Consider the following 15,614-nt stretch of genomic DNA (forward strand, 5'->3'; position numbering starts at 1 on the left):
TAAAATAAAACGGGCAGCATTTCCCCTGATTTTACTGCTCCCTCAAGCCTACTATAGGTGATATACAAACACAATACAATCAGCAACTCAAAACCAACCTAATTACAATTCGGAACCTTCAATACAACAAAAACCCCAAATATACCACAACACACCCAATCAACAACTTATCAATTAGCCTAAAAATGCAATGACGAGTGACTAACCTACTAGCCTACCACATGTGGAGCTTCTCCACACCTTTTTATCCTTCCAAAGTCCATAAATCAGCAGCAAAATAGGCCAGCACAAATAGACAACAAAATAGTCCACTAAAAGTGAAAAAAAATCAAACTCACGGCTTCCAATCACTGTCCCGTGAGTTCTAACTATTAGGAAACCAATTTATCAATCTTCCTTGATATTTAAACACTTAATTAGAGAAGTTACACGTTTCTTAACTATCAAGTATCTTGCAAAAATTGAACTACAAAGAGAAAATAGAGACGGTATAATGATACTTATGTCGTAGGGATCGTTCTGATGTTATTGATTTCGTGTTCGCCAAGGATAGTGGGACATGTTCTCTAGATTATGTTCCCAGTAGGGTGATTTCTTATTTGAAGGCCCAACGAATGGTTGGGAAGGGGTGTCTGTCGTATTTGGCCTTCGTGAGGGATGTGGATGATGCTACCCCTACTATTGATTCCGTTCCGATGGTGCAAGACTTTCCTAATGTATTTCCTGTAGACCTGTCGTACATGCCGCTCGATAGGGACATTTACTTTGGTATTGATTTGGTGCCGGGAACTCAGCCCATTTCTATCCCTCCGTATCGTATGGCACCAGCTGAGTTGAAGGAGTTGAAAGAGCAGCTTCAGGAACTTCTTGATAAGGGTTTTGTTAGGCCTAGTGTGTCGCCTTGGGATGCACCTGTCCTGTTTGTAAAGAAAAACGACGGTACTATGCGGATGTGCATCGACTATAGGTAGTTAAACAAAGTTACAATCAAGAACAAGTATCCTTTTTCGCGCATTGATGATCTATTCGACCAGCTTCAGGGAGCGAGGGTATTCTCTAATATTGATTTGAGCTTTGGGTATCACCAGTTGAAGATTTTTGGACTAAAATATACTAAAGATAACATTCAGGACCCATTATGGTCATTATGAGTTCCTTGTGATGTCTTTTGGGCAAACCAACGCCCCAGCAACATGTATGCATCTGATGAACAATCTATTTCAGCCTTATCTCGACTCGTTTGTCATAGTATTCATTGACGATATCTTGGTGTACTCTCGTAGCCAGGAGGAGCATGCCCAACATTTGAGGATTGTGTTGCAACGGCTGAGGGAGAAGAAGCTTTATGCCAAGTTCTCCAAGTGTGAGTTTTGGCTTAGTTCGGTGGCGTTCTTGGGCACATGGTGTCCAGTGAAGAGATTAAGGTGGATTCAAATAATATAGAGGCGGTTCAGAGTTGGGCTAGGCCGTCCTTCGCTATTGAGATTCAGAGCTTTCTCGGCTTCGCTGGTTATTATTTTCGCTTTGTGGAGGGTTTCTCGTCTATTGCATCGCCTTTGACCAAATTGACCCAAAGAGGTGCTCTCATGTAATGGCCCGGCCGGTCGTTTCATGAGTTACCGCTCCATTTCCCCCATTTCTATTTCTTTACACTTTGTTCATCTGTATTATATGGTATCGGGTTAGTCGGTTCGAATCCTAAATGGTTTTGGAAGGGTTTGAGACACATAGTCTCTTAAGTTGGTCTTTTAGTTGGAAAAGTCAACCGGAAGTTGACTTGTGAGCAATCAATCTCGAAATTTGGTTTTTATGATTCGGATAGTTTTGGGAGGTGATTTGGGACTTAGTAGTGTGATCGGAATGAGTTTTGGAGGTCCGGGGTAGATTTAGGCTTGAATTGGCGAAATTGAAATTTTTGCGATTTCCGGTTGGTAGTGGAGATTTTGATATAGGGGTCGGAATGGAATCCGAAAGTTGCAGTAGGTCCGTTGTGTCATTTGTGACGTGTGTGCAAAATTTCAGGTCATTTGGATGAGGTTTGATAGACTTTTTGATCAAAAGCGGAATTCGGAAGTTTTTAGAGTTCTTAGGCTTGAATCCATGGTTAATTTGATGTTCCGATGTTGTTTTAGGTGTTTCTATGATTGGTATAAATTAGGATGGTGGTATATGACTTGTTCGTACTTTTGGTTGAGGTCCCGGGGGCCTAGGGGTGATTTTGGATGGTTGACGGGAGGTTTTAAGTTGGAATTAGCAGCTGAAGTGCTAAGTTCCTGTCATAATCGCACCTGCGGCTTGGGGACCACAGGTGCGGACCCGCAGAAGCGGAAATGGAGTCGCAGATGCGGTAAAGAGAAGGGATGGCTGGAGCCGCAGATGCGGGATTTTGGGCGTACCTGCGGTTGCGCAGGTGCGGGATTCTTAGCGCAGGTGCGGTGGCTGGGTGGATAAGTGAAATCCGTAGATGTGCACCTGGGACCACAGGTGCGGGTCCGCAGGTGCGATAATTGTACCGCAGATGCGGTTTTGCTGGGTCAGAACATATATATTCCACCCTTCGCAAATTTGGGTTATTTTTCATCACATTTCAAACGGGAAGAAGCTTTGGAGAGCAAATTCAAGGGAGAATTCAAGAGGGTTTCGTAGAGGTAAGGTCTTTGGTCCCCAAACGTGTTTATATGATGATTTTTAACGCTGCAAGCTTGACATCTATGGGAAAATCAGTAGCAAATTGGGGGTTAGGGCTTGGAAAATTGGAGACCTACAATTAGGGATTTGAGGGGTCATTTGTGGTTGGATTTTGGTAAATTTGGTATGCATGAACTCATGGGAGGATAAGGGTTCAATTGATGTTAATTTTGCCGGCTTCCGAGATGTGGGCTCGGGGGTCGGGTTTGGCCAATTTCGGGTTTCTTGATGCAATTTGATTATTTTCGCATGGGCTTCGCTCCCTTAGCATATTGTAATGTTACTTTATTGATTTTGGATAGATTCCACTCGAGTTGAGGACGATTCGAGAGGCAAAGGCATCGCGGGCTAGGGTTTGGATCGGATTGAGGTAAGTAATGATTGTAAATGTTGTCCTGAGGGTATGAAACCCCGGATTTCACAGCGTTGTGCTATTTTGAGGTGAGACACACGCTAAGTGACGAGCGTGGGGTCGTGCACCCTTGGGGATTGTGACTTGGTCCGTCCCGTACGACTATTAAGTCGCGTATTTTACTTGAAAACTATTTGATATTGTTATATTTTGGAAAATATTATTGTGTTTGGGGCTAAATGACGTCTCTGGGCCTTGTGCCGATTGTTTGGACCTTAGGGGCTTTTACCACTGCTTTTCCTCACTGTTTTGGTTTAATGTTTACACTCAGTCATGCTATGTTCTTACTGTTTTCATAACTCGATTTTATTCACTCCTTTTAATTTCATAAATGATTTTGAGCCGAGTACTTGTTTTACTGTCAGCCCGAGGGGCTTGAGTGAGATTTGACTGAGTGAGGCCGAGGGCTAATGTTATGACGATATTGTGATATATTATGAGGCCAAGGGCCTGATTGATCTATGGCACGAGTTGGCTTGTTGTTATAAGGTCGAGAGCATGATTTGTTATGCCACGAGGTGGCTTGTGATAGCGCTTGGGCTGTAAGGAGCCCCTCCCGGATTCTTTACACCACCCGTGAGCGTGGGTACCCAGTGTGATGTGTGATATTGCCCGAGGGGATATATTTGTTTTCATGTTATTGCCCGAGGGGCTAGTTCTATTGATATTTTGCTCGAGGGGCGGTTATGGTACATGTTTTTGCCCGAGGGGCTATTATACATTTCTATACTTTTACTCACCGTTTCCATCACTGTCTGAAACTATTGAAGAGTTTTTTAAAAAAAGGGTTTTACTGAACTGAGATGTTTTATCGAGTTTTACTGCTTTACTGCATTGATCTAGACTTATACTATTTTGCTATAGCATTATACTGTGGTTTATGTGTTTTCTTACTGCTCACCTGCCTTTACTTTTATTACTTACTAAGTTGGCGTACTCACATTACTCCCTGCACCTTGTGTGCAGATCCAGGAGTCTCGGGTCACGCTAGCGAGTGCTGATTTGTCTTCCACCAGGCCTTTGGAGTTGACTAGGTAGCTGTTTGGCGTTCGCAGCCCAGTGCTTCTCCTTCCTATCTTTATTCCGCTTTGTATTAGCTTTGTTTTAGACTATGTTGTCTTTTCCATATTTACTAGGCGAGTTGTAGTTTCTCATGACAGGTGACACCCCGATGTCGGGCTATGTTTGTTTCCGTACTGTTCTACTCTACCTTACATTTTGGGATTTTAGCTTATTAATGACTTTTAAATGACTTATTATAAATGTTGGATTGGTTTTGGGGTTTGTGTTGGCTAGCCTAGTTTCACGATAGGCACCATCATGACCGGGTCCGTTTTAGGGTCGTGACAAGTTGGTATCAGAGCCTAGGTTACATAGGTCTCACGAGTCATGAGCAGCTTTAGTAGAGTCTTGTAGATTGGTACGGAGACGTCTGTATTTATCCTCGGGAGGCTGCAGTACCTTTAGGTAAACTTCTTATTCTGCAATTCCTGTCGTGCGAATCTATTGATGCTAGTACTAAACTTCTGTTATTCTATTCTCTCACAGATGGTGAGGACACGCACTACCGGTCAGAATGGACGACCGCCAGTACCACCAGCTGAGGCCACTAGAGGTCGAGGACGCGGTAGAGGTCGTGATAGGGGCAGGGGTGTAGCCCGCACAGCAGCTAGGGCAGCACCTGTTGATCCACCAGTAGGCCCACTTTAGGATCAGTTCCAGTTGTGGACGCTCCAACAGCACCAGCTCAGGCACTGGCTGTGCCTATTGTTGTTCCGGGTCTTCAGGAGACCTTGGTTCAGATCTTGACCGTATGCACTAGTCTTGCTCAGGCAGTTACCGCAGCCACTTCTTAGGCCGGGGGAGGCACTCAGACTCCCGCCGCTGGCACACCCGAGCAGGTTGTTCAGGGATTGCAGACACCGGAGGCACCACTAACTCAGCCAGTGGTAGCTGCTCAGGGTTATGTAGCTCTGGTCATGCCAGAAGACGAGCAGCACAGATTGGAGAGGTTTGGTAGACTTCAGCCTCCGACTTTCTGTTGTACATAGGGCGAGGATGCCCAGGGTTTCTTGGACAGGTGTCAGAGGATTCTTTGCACCGCGGGTATTCTGGAGACCAGTGTGGTCGGATTCGCTACTTTTCAGTTTACTGGAGCTGCCTTCACTTGGTAGAAGGCTTATGAGAGACGTAGGCCTTTTGGTGCGGTTCCCCTTACCTGGCCGTAGTTCTCCGCTCTCTTTTTGGAGAAGTATATGCCACAGTCCCGCAGGGAGGAGCTATGCAGGCTGTTCGAGCAATTGCGACAGGGAGATATGAATGTGATGCAATATGAGATGAGGTTCTTTGAATTATCTTGTCATTATATTTGTTTGGTTGCTATGAATAGAGAGAGGATCAAGAGGTTCGTTGATGGCCTCATATATCAGCTTCGGATTCTCATGACCATGGAGAGGGTGTCAGGTGCTACTTTTGAGGAGATTGTTGATATCGCTCGTAAGATTGAGTCAGTTCGTCGCCAGGAGCGAGAGGAGAGGGAAGCCAAGAGGCCTCGAGGATCTAGTAGTTTTGGGAGTTCTCCTTCGAGGGGTCAGTTCCAGCACGGCAGAGGCCGCCCATTCAGGAATGCTTAGTCAGCTTGCCCAGGTTATCGTGGGGCATCATCGGGCCATGGTTCTCACGGTTCTCAGCAAGTTCATTCCTCACTAAGTGCCCTTCCAGCCTAGAGTTTGCCTCGCGGTCCATCTGTTAAGGGCTCTTCCATGCCAGGTGCATCTGCTAGTCATTCTGGTGCTAGGGGTTCCCTTCAGCCCCCGTCTCCAGCACCAGGGAGTTGTTATGAGTGTGGAGAGTTGGGGCATATGTGGAGGCAATGTCCTCGTCGCCTTGGGGGTTCATCTCAGCAGAGGAGTCAGCCATCGACTTCAGCACCAGTTACTTCACCACCCACCCAGCCAACTAGGGGTGGAGGACAGTCATCTAGGGGTCGCCCAAGAAGGGAGGTCGATCAGGTGGTGGTCAGGCCCATTTCTATGCACTCCCAGCTAGACCTGAAGCTATTGCTTCAGATGCGGTGATTACAAGTATTGTCTCAGTCTGCCACAGGGATGCCTCTGTGTTATCTGATCCTGGTTCCACTTTTTCTTATGTGTAATCATATTTTTCTCACTATTTAGATATGCCCCGTGACTCTCTTGCTTCATCTGTCCGTATATCTACTCCGGTGGGCAATTATATTATTGTGGATCGTATGTACCGGTAGTGTGTGGTGACCATTGGGGGTCTGGTGACCCGAGTGGATCTTTTGTTACTCTGTATGGTAGATTTCGATGTGATTTTTAGCATGGATTGGTTATCCCCATGTCGTGATATTCTGGACTGTCACTCTAAGACAGTGACATTGGCTATACCAGGTGTGCCACGGATCGAGTGGCGAGGTTCGACTGATTTTGTCCCCAGTAAGGTGATATCGTTTCTGAAGGCCCAACAAATAGTTGGGAAAGGTTGTCTTTCATACTTAGCGTTTGTGAGGGATGTCAGTGCACAGACTCCCAGTATTGATTCTGTTCCAGTTGTGAGGTATTTTCCCGATGTGTTTCCTGCAAACCTGCCGGGCATGCAATCGGACAGGGATATTGATTTTGGTATTGACCTGGTGCCGGGCACTCAGCCCATTTCTATTCCACCGTATCGTATGGCACTAGCGGAGTTGAAGTAGTTGAAGGAGCAGCTTCAGGATCTCCCGATAAGGGGTTCATTCGGCCTAGTGTTTCGCCGTAGGGTGCACCTGTTCTGTTCGTGAAGAAGAAGGATGGCACTATGAGGATGTGCATTGATTACATGCATTTGAACAAGGTTACAAATAAGAACAAGTATCCCCTGCCTCGTATTGATGATCTGTTCGACCAGCTTTAGGGAGCGAGGGTGTTCTCCAAGATTGGTCTCCATTCAGGGTATCACCACTTGAAGATCAGGGACTCAGATATTCTTAAGACAGCTTTCAGGACACGATATTAGTTTCTTGTGATGTCTTTTAGGCTAACCAATGCCCCAACAGCATTCATGAATTTGATGAACAGCGTGTTCCGGCCTTATCTCGACTCGTTCGTTATTATTTTCATGATGATATTCTGGTATACTCGCGTAGTCAGGAGCAATACGCGGAGCATTTGAGAGTTGTGTTGCAGAGATTGAGGGAGGAGAAGCTTGATGCAAAGTTCTCCAAATGTGAGTTTTGGCTTAGCTCAGTGGCTTTCTTAGGGCACGTGGTGTCCAGTGAGGGTATTCAGGTTGATCCGAAGAAGATAGAGGCGCTTCAGAGTTGGACCATGCTGTCCTCAGCCATAGAGATTCGCAGTTTTCTTGGTTTGGCGGGTTATTACTGTCAGTTCATTCAGGGATTTTCATCTATTGTATCACCCTTGACCAAATTGACTCAGAAGGGTGCTCCATTTTAGTGGTCGGATGAGTGGAGGCAAGCTTTCAGGTGTTATTTTTGCCATCAACTTCAGGTTCATATACAGTGAATTATGATGCTTCGAGAGTGGGTATTGGATGAGTGTTGATGTAGGAGGGTAGAGTTATTGCTTATGCTTCTCGTCAGTTGAAGCCCCATGAGAAGAACTACCCTGTTCATGATCTTAAGTTGGTTGCCATTGTTCACGCGTTAAAGATTTGGAGGCATTATTTGTAGGGTGTGTCTTGCGAGGTGTTTACTGATAATTGTAGCCTCCAGCACTTGTTCAAGTAGAAGGATCTTAATTTGAGGCTGTGGAGGTGGTTGGAGCTACCATAGGACTATGTTATTACTATTTTGTACCACTCGGGGAAGGCCAATGTAGTGGCCGATGCTTTGAGCCGGAAAGCGGTGAGTATGGGCAGTCTTGCATTTATTCCAGTTGGGGAGAGAACTCATGCAGTTGATGTTCAGGCCTTGGCCAATCGGTTCGTGAGGTTGGATATTTTGGAGCCTAGTCGGGTCTTAGCTAGTGTGATTTCTCGGTCTTCCTTGTTTGATCGCATTAGAGAGCGCCAGTATGATGATCCTCATTTGCTTGTTCTTAAGGATAGAGTTCAGCACGACGATGCCAGAGGTGTGACCATTGGTGATGATGGGGTGTTGAGGATGCAGGGCCGGATTTGTGTGCCTAATGTGGATGGGCTTCGGGAGTTGATTCTGGAAGAGGCCCATAGCTCGCGAAGATGTATCAAGATCTGAGATAGCATTATTGGTGGATGAGGATGAAGAAAGATATTGTGGGGTTTGTAGCTCAGTGTCTCAATTGGTAGCAGGTGAAATACGAGCATCAGAGACTGGGTGGCTTGCTCCAGCAGATGGTTATTCCAAAGTGGAAGTGGGAGCGGATCACCATGGACTTTGTAGTTGGGCTCCCACGGACTTTGAAGAAGTTTGACTCTATTTGGGTGATTGTGGATCGACTAACCAAGTCCGCGCACTTCATTCCTATTTGTACTACCTATTCTTCAGAGCGGTTATCAGAGATCTATATTCAAGATGTTGTTCGCTTGCATGGTGTCCCAGTTTCCATCATTTCAGATAGAGGCACTCAGTTTACTCCACAGTTTTGGAGGGCCGTGCAGAGAGAGTTGGGTACTCAAGTCGAGTTGAGCACAACTTTTCACCCTCAGACGGACGGGCAGTCGGAGCGCACTATTCAGATATTGGAGGACATGTTGCGCACTTGTGTGATTCACTCTGGTGGTTCATGGGATAAGTTTCTACCGCTCGCAGAGTTTGCTTATAACAACATCTACCAGTCGAGCATTCAGATGGCTCCATATGAGGCTCTATATGGGAGGCGGTGTAGATCTCCAGTTGGACGGTTCGAGCTGGGTGAGGCCAGCCTTTGGGGTACGGACTTAGTCCAGGATGCTTTGGACAAGGTGAAGGTGATTCAGGAGAGGCTTCGTACAACGCAGTCGAGAATAAAGAGTTTTGCTGACAGGAAGGTTCGTGATGTGTCCTATATGGTTGGGAGAAGGTTCTACTTAAGGTTTCACCCATGAAGGGTGTTATGAGATTTAGGAAGAAGGGTAATTTGAGTCCTCGGTTCATTGGGCCTTTTGAGGTGCTTCAGAGGATTGGGGAGGTGGCTTATGAGCTTGCTTTGCCACCCAGTTTGTCGAGTGTGCATTCGGTATTTCATGTTTCTATGCTCCGGAAGTATATTGGAGATCCGTCTCATGTTCTGGATTTCAGTACGGTTCAGTTAGAGGGTGTTTTGACCTATGATGTGGAGCCAGCAACTATTTTGGAGCGTCAGGTTCAAAAGTTGAGATCAAAGGATATAGCTTCAGTGAAAGTGCAGTAGAGGGGTCGGCCCGTGGAGGAGGCTACCTGGGAGACATTGGTAGGAGATGCGGAGTAGATATCCTCATCTATTTGAGACTTCAGGTATATTTTTTGACTCGTTCGAGGATGAACGTTTGTTTAAGAGGGGGAAGATGTAATGACCTGGCCGGTCGATACATGAGTTACCGCTTCGTTTCCCCCGTTTCTGCTTCTTTATGCTTTGTTCATCTGTATTATATGGTATCGGGTTAGTCGGTTCGAATTCGGAATGATTTTGGAAGGGTTTGAGACACATAGTCGCTTAAGTTGGTCTTTTATTTTGAAAAGTCAACCGGAGATTGACTTGTGAGCAGTCGATCTTGGAATTTGGTTTTTATGATTTGGATAGTTTCGGGAGGTGATTTGCGACTTAGTAGCGTGATTGGAATGAGTTTTGGAGGTCCGGGGTAGATTTAGGCTTGAATTGGTGAATTTGGAATTTCGGCGATTTCCGGTTGGTAGCGAGGATTTTGATATAGGGGCCGGAATGGAATTTCAGAAGTTGCAGTAGGTCCGTTTTGTCATTTGTGACGTGTGTGCAAAATTTCAGGTCATTCGGACGAGGTTTGATAGATTTTTTGATCAAAAGTGGAATTCGGAAGTTTCTGGAGTTCTTAGGCTTGAATCCATTAATTTGATGTTCCGATGCTGTTTTAGATGTTTCAAAGATTAGTATAAGTTAGGATGGTGGTATATGACTTGTTCATACTCTTGGTTGAGGTCCCGGGGGCCTCGGGGTGATTTCGGATGGTTGATGGGAGGTTTTGAGTTGGAATTGGCAGATGAAGTGCTAAGTTCCTGTCATAATCGCACCTGCGGCTTGGGGACCGTAGGTTCGGGCCCGCAGAAGCGGAAATGGAGTCGCAGATGCGGCCAAGAGAAGGGATGGCTGGAGCCGCAGATGCGGGATTTTGGGTGCACCTACGGTTGCGCATGTGCTGGATTCTTAGCGCAGGTGCGGTGGCTGGGTGGATAAGTGAAATCCGCAGATGTGCACCTGGGACTGCAGGTGCGGGTCCGCAGGTGCGATAGTTGGACCGCAAATGCAGTTTTGCTGGGTCAGAACATATATATTCCACCCTTCGCGAATTTGGGTTATTTTTCATCACATTTCAAACGGGAAGAAGCTTTGGAGAGTAAGGTCTTTGGTCCCCAAACGTGTTTTTATGATGATTTTTAACGTTGTAAGCTTGACATCTATGGGAAAATCAGTAGCAAATTGGGGGTTAGGGCTTGGAAAATTGTAGACCTACAATTAGTGATTTGAGGGGTCATTTGTGGTTGGATTTTGGTAAATTTAGTATGCATGAGCTCGTGGGAGGATAAGGAATACGTTGATGTTAATTTTTCTGGATTCCGAGACGTTGGCCGGGGGTCGGGTTTGGCCAATTTCAGGTTTCTTCATGCAATTTGATTATTTTCGCATGGGCTTCGTTCCCTTAGCATATTCTAATGTTATGATACTTTTTTGGGTAGATTCGACGCGAGTTAAGGCCGATTCGAGAGGCAAATGCATCGCGGGCTAGAGTTTGGACCGGATTAAGGTGAGTAATGATTGTGAATGTGGTCCTGAGGGTATGAAACCCCGAATTTCACATCGTTGTGCTGTTTTGAGGTGGCGCACACGCTAGGTGACGAGCGTGGCGTCGTGCACCATTGGGGATTGTGACTAGGTCCGTCCCGTACGACTATTAAGTCGCGTATTTTACTTGAAAACTATTTGATGTTGTTATATTTTGGAAAATATTATTGTGTTTGGGGCTAAATGCTGTGTCTGGGCCTTGTGCCGATTCTTTGGACCCTTAGGGGCTTTTACCACTGTTTTTCCTCAATGTTTTTGTTTAATGTTTACACTCAGTCATGCTATGTTCTTACTATTTTCATAACTCGGTTTTATTCACTCCTTTTGATTTCATAAATGATTTTGAGCCGACTACTTGTTTTACTGTCAGCCCGAGGGGCTTGAGTGAGATCAGACTGAGTGAGGCTGAGAGCCTATGTTGTGAGGATATTGTGATATATTGTGAGGTCGAGGGCCTGATTGATCTATGCCACGAGTTGGCTTGTGTTATAAGGCCGAGAGCCTGATTTGTTTTGCCACAGGTGGCTTGTGATAGCGCTTGGCTGTAAGGAGACCCTTCCGGAGTCTGTACACAACTAGTGAGCGCGGGTACCTAGTGTGAGATATGATATTGCCTAAGGGGGCCGTTGTTGTTTTCATCTTATTACCCGAGGGGCTGATACGAGTGATTGTGAGATAGCTCGAGGGGCTGGTTCTATTGATATTTTGCCCGTGAGGCGGTTATGGTACATCTTTTTGCCCGAGGGGCTGTTTTACATTTCTATACTTTTACTCACCGTTTCCATCACTCGTCTGAAACTATTGAAAAGTGTTTTTAAAAAAAGGGTTTTACTGAACTGAGATGTTTTTACGAGTTTTACTGCTTTACTGCATTGATCTGGACTTATACTGCTTCTGTGAAAGTGCAGTGGAGGAGTCAACCCGTGGAGGAGGCTACCTGGGAGACATTGGCGGGAGATGCGGAGTAGATATCCTCATCTATTTGAGATTTCAGGTTTGTTTCTTGACCCATTTGAGGACGAACGTTTGTTTAAGAGGGGGAGGATGTAATGACCCGGCCGGTCGTTACATGAGTTACCGCTCCATTTCCTCCATTTCTGCTTCTTTATGCTTTTTTCATCTGTATTATATGGTATCGGGTTAGTCGGTTCGAATCCGGAATGGTTTTGAAAGGGTATTATCGCGTATTTTACATGAGTTGCCTTTGTCCTGAAAAGCTCTCTTATCCCTCTTCACCTTTGGCTTAATGTGAAATGCTCGTCTCATTTGTAAACTTCGGGTTGTCATTGGCGTGGTGGGCGTATACTTTCCCCATGACCGGAGTTGCTATTGCCATTGTCAGGTACTCTTCTAGCAGTCATACTTTGCTTTCTTGCTACACTAACAGTAATAGCACCGCTTGTGAATACTATCATCTATGCCTTTGTTCTGAGAGACCTCTTCCCAAATGATATTTCAATTGCAATTAGTGAAAGAAGGCATAAAACAACTGGATTATGGCATCTCAATAGATTTGGCCGCTCAGATGCCAATGATATTGAGCAATATCTTAAATTTGTAGATTCTTCAGATAGAAAAGACATTGAGGCTTCTCTTACACATCCAAACTCTAGTACCATAGAGCTGAGCACATCTGCCCCCAAATGAAGTCCGTCAACAATGATGTATGCAGTTCCACGACCTTTTTGTTCATGAAACTTTTCGTAAAATTCTTTTAAGTTTGATATGTTGTTCTTTTTTAGTTGCTTGCATGTACATTTAATGTCCAAATTTGGGTCTAGGTAATGTGCTTCTATAGAAGAGCTTGGCTCATGACTAGCATCTTGTATGTCCATTATTTTCTTTTTCTTTTTTGATCAATTTATTTAGTCTATGCATTCCAGATGAAAGGTAATGCCTTTATTTATCCTCTTTTGTAGGTGGAGTAGATAAAGAAATAGAAGAAGAAGGCAATGAAGATCTAGACCTTACTTAAGATGAATTTTGAATTGCTATAGATGAATGTTTTAGGAATCTTTTGTTGTCAACATTTTGACACTTACTATCTTGAAATGTATTAAACTTATGCACTTGGGGTAGAACATTTACTTTTATGGATATTATTAGCCTGTTGGACGAGTTATATTATTAATAATTTCATTTTGTGATTTATTTAAATTTTAGTGTTATTATAATTTTTATATATATATATATATATACCATAACCGTTGCAATAGGACACAAATGGCGTTCCATTAGAATGTAAATTGTTCCAATAGATCCATTAAACCGTTCCAAAATGCCCTCTAAACCGTTCCAATAGGTATTTAAAACCGTAGCGATACAAAAACAACCTTTACAATAGTTTAAAGAGACCGTTGTTATATCCATAAATAACCGTAACAATAGCTTACGAAAGTGTTGCATTAGATAATATGGTAACGGTTATGAGCCGTTGCATACACATTATAGTAACGGTTTTAAACCGTCCCAATTGGAAGGAATAATCGTTCCAATAGAGAAAAGGAAAACCGTTGCGATAGACGTCTCTATAGCAGCGGATATGAAAACCGTTCCAAGAACCGTTCCTATAGCTCTTTTGGCACGCGAGTGGATGTGACGGTCTGTAAACCGTTCCAATATCGCTACGGCAACGGTTTATCTACCTACTAGAACGATTTTCCATGCGTTACCATAGACCAATTTTTCAGTAGTGGGTTTGAGACACATAGCCGCTTAAGTTGGTCTTTTAGTTGGAAAAGTCAATCGGAAGTTGACTTGCGAGCAATCGATCTCGGAATTTGGTTTTTATGATTTGGATAGTTTCGGGTGGTGATTTGGGACTTAGTAGCGTGATTGGAATGAGTTTTGGAGGTCCGGGGTAGATTTAGACTTGAATTGGCGAAATTGGAATTTTGGCGATTTCCGGTTGGTAGCGGAGATTTTGATATATGGGTCAGAATGGAATTCCGGAAGTTGCAGTAGGTCCGTTGTGTCATTTGTGACGTCTGTGCAAAATTTTAGGTCATTCGATTGATAGACTTTTTGATCAAAAGCGGAATTCGAAAGTTTTTAGAGTTCTTAGGCTTGAATCCATGGTTAATTTGATGGTCCGGTGTTGTTTTAGTTGTTTCGAAGATTGGTATAAGTTAGGATGGTGGTATATGACTTGTTCGTACTTTTGATTGAGGTCCCGGGGGCCTCGGGGTGATTTCGGATGGTTGACGGGAGGTTTTGAGTTGGAATTGGCAGCTGAAGTGCTAAGTTCCTATCATAACTGCACCTGCGGCTTAGGGACCGCAGGTCTGGGTCCGCAGAAGCGGAAATGGAGTCGCAGATGCGGCCAAGAGAAGGGATGGCTGGAGCCGCAGATGCGGGATTTTGGGCGCACCTGTGGTTGCGCAGGTGTGGGATTCTTAGCGTAGGTGTGGTGGCTGGGCGGATAAGTGAAATCCGCTGATGTGCAGCTGGGACCGCAGGTGCGATAATTGGACCGCAGATGCGGTTTTGTTGGGTCAAAACATATATATTTCACCCTTCGCGAATTTGGGTTATTTTTCATCACATTACAAACGGGAAGAAGCTTTGGAGAGCAAATTCAAGGGAGAATTCAAGAGGGTTTCGTAGAGGTAAGGTCTTTGGTCCCCAAACGTATTTTTATGATGATTTGTAACGTTGTAAGCTTGACATCTATGGGAAAATCAGTAGCAAATTGGGGGTTAGGGCTTGGAAATTAGAGACCTACAATTAGGGATTTGAGGGGTCATTTGTGGTTGGATTTTGGTAAATTTGGCATGCTTGTACTCGTGGGAGGATAAGGATTCCATTGATGTTAATTTTGCCGGATTCCGAGACGTGGTCCCCGGGGTCGAGTTTGCCCAATTTCGGGTATCTTGATGCAATTTGATTATTTTTGCATGGGCTTCGTTCCCTTAGCATATTCTAATGTTATGATATTGATTTTGGGTAGATTCAACGCGAGTTGAGGCCGATTCGAGAGGCAAAGGCATCGCGGGCTAGAGTTTGGACCGGATTGAGGTAAGTAATGATGATATAATCAAATAAAGCTCTTTATAGCCGAAACTAAGTTATACGATGAAGAACACATATAAAGATGAAGAACACATATAAAGGCGAAGGATCAGTGAGAGACAATAAGTTTTAGTAAGAAGAGAGAGAGATCTAGAGAGAGAGATATTGTTGCACTTGTGGAGAAATGGAGCAACATCAGTCCTTTACAAGGTAGGGTTAGCCCCCTTTATATAAGAGGGGAACTCGGTTACAAATACATATTTACCTAATTACGAAATAAGGAGATGGGATGGCTTGATGCGATGCCTTAGCGTAGGCTCCGGATAGGCCGGCCCTATCAGACTCAACTGTGTGTCTTGGGGGCTTCCCCTCTTTGTCCTGATCTCGGCCTCGAATCGGGCCTTGACAAGCCCCGAAGGAGAGGACTAAGTTGTGGCTTCATGTCCTCCACTACAACATAAGGTATTTATAGCTATGAAATATCAGCTACGAATTTAAATATCGTGGCTAATACCTAACAATAGCCACAAAAATTAGAATTTTCTGGCTATTTACAAATTCGTAAAATT

This window comes from Nicotiana attenuata, unplaced genomic scaffold, assembly GCF_001879085.1.
Source record: "Nicotiana attenuata strain UT unplaced genomic scaffold, NIATTr2, whole genome shotgun sequence".
NCBI lineage: Eukaryota > Viridiplantae > Streptophyta > Magnoliopsida > Solanales > Solanaceae > Nicotiana > Nicotiana attenuata.